This window comes from Vulpes lagopus, chromosome 19 (genome assembly GCF_018345385.1).
Source record: "Vulpes lagopus strain Blue_001 chromosome 19, ASM1834538v1, whole genome shotgun sequence".
Taxonomy (NCBI): domain Eukaryota; kingdom Metazoa; phylum Chordata; class Mammalia; order Carnivora; family Canidae; genus Vulpes; species Vulpes lagopus.
In genome coordinates, this window is record NC_054842.1 from 31,172,908 (window position 1) to 31,182,090 (window position 9,183).

General features: G+C 42.0%; 1 pseudogene; it reads left to right on the forward strand.

Moving 5' to 3' along the window:
• Positions 1-1,442: 1,442 nt before the first annotated feature.
• LOC121478676 lies at positions 1,443-7,197 on the forward strand (annotated as a pseudogene).
• The last annotated feature ends 1,986 nt before the right edge of the window (positions 7,198-9,183 follow it).

Sequence of the window (9,183 nt, forward strand, 5' to 3'; positions counted from 1 at the left end):
ATTTCCCATCATCTCTTAAAACATGACCTCACCATTAACAAGATTACTGCAGCTAGTTTGCTCTCCTTGTCGATACAGTGATCTGATTCTGTTGGCCTGTGTCTTGACAGTAAATCTGACCGTCCCAGAACTCACTGCCTCTAAATGTTGACCTGCCCCACACTGCTTGGGGCTACTTTTCATTTGCCCGTCCATTAGGTTGCCCAGTTAGAACACCTCTGTTTTACGGGTTTCTGGAGAATCCTGCAGTTCTCCTGATGACTCCGAAATGAACCATAATTAACTTTGCAAGAGATAAGCATCAGCAACTGCAGAATCCCACAGCTCATCTACGGAGGAATTGGAACCTCAGCCGCTCCTGCCACCCACGTGCCTGGCCTGAGGTTCACTTCACTCACCAGCTCCTTCCTTTTAAGGGTCAGGTGGGTTGCACTTAAGCATCCTTTTTAATGGTGTGTAGGCACAGAGATGAGTCTTCCTTAGGCTTGACTTCAGCTTGAACGGGCTGGCACCATTGCGATTTTTCTTCCTGGGTTTCTCTGATTTTAAAGTTCAAATGTATGTCTTTAATTAGAACTTGAGTTAAAGATGGAAATCAGGAACTCCCACCCCCAACAGCACCATGGTAATGGGGGTGAAAGAAGGTTGCAAGCTTCCATTATATTCCTTTGTTCTTCCCTGACATTCCCTTCTTCCTTCTCTCTCTCTCTCCTTTTTAAACCTCAGCTCCTGTCAGGAGCTAAGTGCTAAAAAACAAAATCATTAAAGTGTTAAATAGCAATCCATTCGCTGGAATTTTTAAGAAGTACTCAGAGGAGCCTGGGTGGCTCAGTCAGTTTAGCAAGTGACTCTCCTTTTCCGCTCAGGTCATGATCTCAGCATCATAAGATCTAGCCTCACACTGGGCTCTGAGCTCAGCTCAGAATCTGCTTGGGATTCTCTGCCTCTCCCCCGCTCATGCTCTAAATAAATAAACAAATACAATCTTAAAACTAGCGTTGTTCATTTAATCCCTGTCAGTCCCTTCAAATTGAGAAAATAAGTTCTTGGAGGTTGAGTAGCTTTTTTTTTGAGAGAGAGATTTTATTTGTTTATTCACAAAAGACACACACACACACAGAAGCAGTTTCCATGCAGAGAGCCCAATCTGGAGTTCGATCCCAGGACTCCAAGGTCATGCTCTGGGCCAAAGGCAGACCCTAAACCACCAAGCCACGGAGACATCCCCAAGGTTGAGTAGCTTTGCCTAAGTCCCATGGCTAGTAATGAAGGAGCCAGGATTCTACTCCAGGTGTTTTGGCTCTAGCATGTTCTTAACCATGAGGCTCTCTGCTTCCACTCCTCTAGCTGGGTTTAAGGCTGGAGAAGCGAGATGGGAAAGAAATTCCTCGTGGAGTTTGACTTGAGGGTGCTTTTCTCCATATTCCTGTCCCAAGGTCAGCATGGCTGTGCTAGAGCCTGGTTTTTTCACTGCCCACCTCTCAGAGCAGGAGCATATAAACTTCCCAATGTTGAGGTGAGTTGTACTATCTTTTATTTAATTGCTGGGGATGTGATTTTATTTTTCTTAGGATGTTTTATAATGAAAAATCTCAAATATATGAGTACAGAGACTAGTGCAATAGATGTCCTTGAACCCACAAGGAAGCTTCCGAGTTTATCCATTTGTAACCACTTTTCTTTCACTTATGAACACCCTCCCCACTCCCTGGGTTACTTTAAAGCTGAACCCAGACCTTTTTACCCATAAATAGGTTTCACCTAGGGATAAACCTTAGGCCACAATACCATGATCACACCTACAAACTGAACATTTTCACATTTTCTTAATATCAAACATCCTGTTGTATTCACGGTCTCTCCTTTCACATGGTCCTTCCTTTGCAATCGTGTTGTTTGGAACAGAATCCAGGCAGGAACGACGTACTGCGTTTAGTTCTCTAAGCCTCCCAGGATTTCCCCACTTTATTCTTACCATTCAGTTGTTGTTTTTCCACCATTCAGTTATTGAAGAAACCTGGTCGTTTGGCTTATAGGATTTCCCACACTCCCACATTAGCAGGTTGCTTTCCTAGAGTTTCTGCCAGTGAGCAGAGTGTCCATTATTAATTTATTGTCTCTAGTTTCCAAAGCTGCGTCTCTTTACCCCATGTTGTTATGATTCAGAAACTCCAGACCCTGTGCACATCTGTCCTTTGCCAGCTGGTTACCACGTTGTCCCCTCACGGGTTTGAGCCTCAGCCTTGAGCAGGAACCCCCCCCCCCCCCCCCCGGTTACACCCCCCACCCTGCCCCCCACTTAAGTTTCTGAGTACCTTCGGGCACTCACTCTTCCTCTGCTCGGGGCAGAGCCTGCTCTCTGCGCAGCTACTGCTGCACCTCCGTGCACCCTTTTACCCTTCTTAGTAGTTAGCCAAACTTTTACTAGCTAATTATTCTTTATATTACATTTTTCCTCTTAAAATTACTGGTTTACTTTGTTTTCTTACTGAATGCTGGCTGATGAAATGGTACCAGGAATGGTCTCAGGAAAAACCTTCAAAGTTTGGATTTGGGGATTGGTTTGCTGGTGCCTTTGGGTTCAAGTGAAATGATGAGCTCCCTGTGGGTGGGCAATGGGATGCTCATAATCTGTGACATGCGATGGCATCACAATTAAGTTACTACCTCTGTTTGTGATGAATCAAGTGCCTTGGGAGCCCCTGAGACTTGGGCTGCACTTGACCTTTACGGCAGTAATGATGTCTGCGAGGACGCAGGAGGGCCTGATTCTGCACCCACTGGAGTGCTTCTGAGAATGAATGGCAAGCTCAGGTCCTTAAATTCTCAGCTCAAGTCACAGTCCAAGGACCAGAGAGCCTCCAGGCCAGACCTAATAGAATCATTTCATGCAGCTGGGGGGCTGACTGACATTCCTGAAACCAAACGAAATCGTGCAGATTGTAGAATTACAACATCAGTTGAATTCACAACCTCATTAAGTTTTTCATGTGACATTTAGGATATTGATTGGGGAAGATGATGCCCAAAACTTGGAATGGCACATCTGGTTGGACTCAGACTAAATAGAATCTTAAAATTTCAAGTCTCAGGGCATCTGACTAAATCAGTCATTAAAGCATGCGACTCTTGATCTCAGGGTTGTGAGTTAGAGCCCCACGTTGGGCATAGAGCTTTCTTAAAAAAAAAAAAAAAAAAAAAAAAACCAAAAAAAACTAAACTGGATTGAATCAAAACAAAACAAACAGCAACCTTCAGGTCTCTCTGAGCTTTCCTTGCCAGTGGTCATAGTTTGCCCTCCTGGGCTGGCTGAGAAAGCTAACCTTTTCTTGAAAATCCTGAGATTCCTCACTTGGGACAGATTGCCTTGCAAAGACATGCACATTCTCAAGAACTTGTTACCACTACATCCATAGCTAGAGTGAGGAAAAAGAGTTTTTCCTAACATATATTGGCAGAAATCTGGGGAAAAGGGATACCTGGGTGGCTCATGGTTGAGCATCTGCCTTTGGCTCAGGGCATGATCCCAGGGTCCTGGGATTGAGTTCTGCATTGGGCTTCCTGCGGGGAGCCTGCTTCTCCCTCTGCTTATGTCTCTGCCTCTGTGTGTGTGTGTGTGTGTGTGTGTGTGTGTCTCGTGAATAAATAAATAAAATCTTAAGAAAAAAAAATGAAATCTGGGAAATAATTATGGGAGTGTGTTTTGAAGGGTTAAAGCCAGGAGAACAGAATGTAACATTAGAGGGAGCTGAATTCATTGATATGCATGCAATTATTAGAGATTCTGGACTTAAATATTAGCTCTTAAGACTCTAACAGCTTTTTTGGTTGGTCACCAAAACTTGGACTCAGTGGTAGCCTGTGTTGTTTTTGTTTATATTGATGTATAATTGACATATAACATATTAGTTTCAGGTATACAACATAATGATTCAATATTTTCAAACTATTTTAAAGTGATCACTACAGTAAGTCTAGTTAATGTCTGTCAACATAGTTACAAAATTTTTTTTCTTGTGATGAGGACTTTTCTAAGATTTATTCTTTCGGGCTTCCTGCTCAGTGAGAGGCCTGCTTCTCCCTCTTCCATTCTCCCCACTTGTGCTTTCTGGCTCTCTCTCTCCCTGTCAAATAAATAAATAAATAAAATTTTTTAATAAGATCTTTTCTTTTAGGAACTTTCAAATCTGCGATACAGAATGCTTAAATATAGTCCCCATGCTGTACACTGTATCCTCAGGACACATTTACCTTATAACTGGAAGTTTGTACCTTTTGACCCCCTTCACTCATTTCTCCTACCCCATCGCTACTGCTGGTAACCACCTATCTGTTGTCTGTATCTATGAGTTTGGTTTTTTATTTTGTTTTTGTTTTAGATTGCACATATAAGTGAGATTATTTGGTATTTGTCTTTGTCAGATTTCATTTAGCATAATGCCCTCAAGGTACATCCATGTTACAAGTGGTAAGATTTCCTTCTTTTTTTCTTATGGCCAAATAATATTCCTGTGGAGTATTGGAGTGGGTGTTTGAGTGAGTGTATACATCAGTTTCTTTTTTTAAGATTTTTAAATTTATTTATTCATGGAGACACAGAGAGAGAGAGAGGCAGAGACACAGGCAGAGGCAGAAGCAGGCTCTATGCAGGGAGCTCGATGTTGGACTTGATCCCAGGTCTCCAGGATCACGCCCTGGGCCGAAGGCAGGTGCTGGCTAAACCGCTGAGCCACCCAGGGATCCCCTATACATCAGTTTCTTTATCCATTCATCCATGAATGGACTCTTACTCAGGTTGCTTCCATGTCTTGGCTATTATAAATAATGCTGCAGTGAACATGGGGATGCAGATACATTTTCAAGCTACTGTTCTTATTTCCTCTGGATAAATACCCAGAAGTGGAATTGATGGATCATAGGGTAGTTCTATTTTTAATTTTTTTGAGGAACCTCCATACTATTTTTCCATAATGGCTTTGTAACAATTTATATTACCACCAACAGCGCAGGAAGTTTCCTTTTTTTCCCACTTGCTTGCCAATACTTGTTATTTGTTGTCTTTTTGATAATAGCCTTTTTGACAGTTGTTAAATGATAATCTCATTGTGGTTTTGATTTGTGTTTCCTTGATGGTTAGTGATGTTAAGCATCTTTTCACATACCTGTGGGCCATCTGTATGTCTTCTTGGGAGAAAATGCCTATTCCAATCCTCTAGTTTTTAATTGGATTGGTTCTTTCTGGTATTGAGTTGTATGAGTTTTTATATATTTTGGATATTAATCCCTTCTCAGATATATGATTTACAGGGGGCCACTTTAGCCCTCTACACCTGGCAGTTCCTGCCTATACCTTTTACAATTTTCTCAGAGCTGTGTGATCCCCAGTGGGCAGGTTGACCTGGGCTGTGGCAGTGTCTACACTCCAGCATCTCTTGCTGGTGTCAGCAGGACAGATTACATGCTACTTGGTGCCACAGGTTAATCACACCATGACCTGGGAGCAGTGATTTTGGGCAGCTCTAAGTCCAGACCTGTGGCCGGGATATGGATCTCCAAGAGGACCAGGAGAACCTCAACCACAGGCGTCTGGGTGACTCAGTCGGTTAAGACTCCAACACGGAGCCCGGTTAAGATTCTCTCTAAAAAACAAACAAAACCCTCAACCCTCAGAAGGCAGCACCTGCCCAGCATCCTCCACCCATCCCAGGCTGGTGGTACTAAAGGCCAGGAACCCACATGTTCCAGCACCACAGCAGAGGCTCAAGACAGGATGGATTGCACCTCTTAAGGATCTTCCTATAAACAATGAGCAGGTCATTGTTCCTGCCTGGAAAGCAAACCATTAACAGCCTGCATTTACCATTCATGTGAATGAAGCAGAAGAACACACCCCAAGGAGGTCAGCTGAATCTAAGAAAACAGAACATGAAAATGTGCGGACTTTTAATTCAGCTATTACTTTACCTGGACCAAGAAAAACCACTGCTACCTTTGACTATCCAATGGATGGTAGTTTTGAGTCACCACATGCCATGGACATATCAGTTGTTAGAAGATGAAAAGCCAGTGAGTGTCAATGAAGTGTCGGACTACCATGAGGACATTCACACATACCATAGGGAGATGGAGGTGACCTGTAAGCATGAAGTGGGCTTCAGGAAGACACAGCCAGACATCGCTCACAGTATGAGGGTTGTTCTTGTGGACTGGTGAGCTGAAGTAGGAGAAGAATATGAAGTACTGAATAAGACCCTGCATTTGTCTGTGTTAGCCTCAACGTTTGAAGAAACACACCCCCCGGAAACAGCAGAGTTGGTGCGCGTCACCAGAGATACCTATAGCGAGATGCACATCCTGAGAACGGAGCACCTAGCTTTGAGAGTGCTTGCTTTTGGGACACCTGGGTGGCTCAGTGCTTGAGTGTCTGTCTGCCTTTGGTTCAGGGCATGATCCCAGAGTCCCTGGATCAAGTACCATGTTGGGCTTCCTGCATGGAGCCTGCTTCTCCCTCTGCCTCTCTCTCTGTATCTCTCATGAGTGGATAAATAAGAATCTTTTAGGGGTATCCCTGGGTGGCACAGTGGTTTAGCGCCTGCCTTTAGCCCAGGGCGCGATCCTGGAGACCCGGGATCGAATCCCACGTCGGGCTCCCGGTGCATGGAGCCTGCTTCTCCCTCTGCCTGTGTCTCTGCCTCTCTTTCTCTCTCTCTGTGTGACTATCATAAATAAATAAAAAATTTTTTAAAAAAAAGAATCTTTTTAAAAAATTAAAAAGAATATAAAAGAGTGCTTGCTTTTTTTTTTTTTTAGAGTGCTTGCTTTTGACCTTGCTGTACTGACAACAAATCGGTTTCTTGCCCAATACTTTCTGCACCAGCAGCCTGCCCCCTGAAAGTTGAAAGTTTGCACTGTTTTGAGGAGAATTGGGTTTTGATGGATGCTGACCCATACCTAAAGTATTTGCTGTCAGTCGTGGCTGGGGCGGCCTTTCATTTGGCACTCTCCCCAGCCACAGGACAGAGCTGGCCTGAATCTTTAGTTCAGAAGTCTGCATATCCGTTGGAGAGTCTCCAGCCTTGTCTCATGGACCTTCGCCAGACCTACCTCAGAGCACCACAGTCAACAGGAGAAAAGTGTAAAAGTTCAAGGTATCGTGGTGTTTCTCTCCTCAACCCACCAGAGACACTAAATGTGTAACAGTGAAACAGCCTTTCTTTCCAAGATATAAACCAAAGTACAAGGTGTACAGTTTTTCTAAGGTTTTAGTTTTGCAGTCATTTCGGAATACAGAAGTTACAGTCCAGGACAAATTATAGTATCTATGACTTTGTAAAAGGTTTTAATTTGTATGTATTTTGTACCTGTGACTATCTGAGATATTTGGCAAATTTTAAGTGGTTTTCTTAAAGTATAAATGATGCCAGTTGTCAGCACACTAAGAATAAGAACTGATAAATGGATTTGGAGGAAAAATAAATGATTTACTAATAGTTCCTTTCTCAGGTTGCCTTTTCCAACAATTGTTGATTGTTTCTTCTGCTGTGATATAGTCCCAGTTGTTAATTTTTGCTTCTTGTGTCAAATCTAAAAACACCGAGACCAATGTCAAGATAATTACCACCTATGTTTTCTTCTAGGAGTTTTATGGTTTTAGTTCTTATGTTCAAGGCTTTAATTCATTTTCAATTAATTTTTGTGTGTGGTATAAGATAAGTAGCTCTGAAAAAAAAAAGATAGTAGCTCTGTCTTTGCATGCGGATGCCCAATTTTCACAACACCAGTTAGTGAAGAGACTATACTTTGCCCATTGTATATTCTTGCCTCCTCTGTCATAAATTGACTATACCTGCATGAGTTTATTTCTGAGCTCTCTGTTCTGTTCAGTTGATCTATGTGTCTGTTTTTATGCTGACACCGTAGTGTTCGTTACGTGTTTGCCATAGAGTTGTAACATAGAGTGATGTTTCCAGTTTTGTTCTTTCTTGTTTCTTCTTTGGCTAGGCAATCTTGAGAAAGAAGAACAAAGCTGGAAGTGCACAATTGCAGATCTCAAAATATGCTTACAAAGCTATAGTAATTAAGTAGACCTTTGAGGGCAGCCGGGGTGGCTCCAAGGTTTAGCACCGCCTACAGCCCAGGGTGTGATCGGGCTCCCTGCATGGAGCCTGCTTCTCCCTCTGCCTATGTCTCTGCCTGTCTCTCTCTCTCTCTGTGTGTCTCTCATGAATAAATAAATAAATAAATAAATAAATAAATAAATAAATAAAATCTTTAAAAAAAGTAGACCTTTGATTACACATTTTTTTCCAAAGAAAACATACAGATGGCCAATAGACATATAATTAGTGATGTTGAGCATCTTTTCAGTCAGAGAAATGCAAATCAAAGCCACAATGAGGTACACCTCATGCCTGTCAGAATAACTAGTATCAAAAAGACAAAAAGATTGTTGGCAAAGATGTGAGAAAAAGGTAGCCTTATGCACTGTTGGTGGGAATGTAAATTGTTACAGTCATTATGGAAAACAGTATAGACATTTCTCAAAAAATTGAAAATAGAAATACCTTATCCAGGGGTGCCTGGCTGGCTCAGTCAGTAGGCATGCCACTCTTGATCTTGAGGTTGTGAGTTTGAACCCCATGTTGGGTGTAGAAATTACTTAACCTTTCAGAAATATCTTATCCTATAATTCGACTATTGAGTACTTAATGAAAGAAATGAAAACATTAATTCAAAAAGATATATGCATCCTGTATGTTTATTGCAGTATTATTTTCAATAGCCAAGGTATGAAAACAACCCAAGTGCCCATCAATAGATGACTGGATAAAGATGTGGTGTGCATGCACACACACACACACACACACACACACACACACACACACACACTGGAATATTACACAGCCATAAAAAGGATGTGATTTTTGCCATTTGTGACAACATGGATAGATTGAGAGGGTATTATGCTAAGCAACATAAGTAAAAAAAAAAGATAAATGCCATATAATTTCACTCATGGAATCTAAAAAACAAAAAGAAGCTGAAACAGATCTATAAATACAGAGAACAAACTGATGGTTGCCAGAGGAAAAATTGGACAAAATGAGTGAAGGAGAGTGAGAGATACAGGCTTCTAATTATGTAATAAGGCACAATAGTAAAAGTATAGCATATGGAGGATAC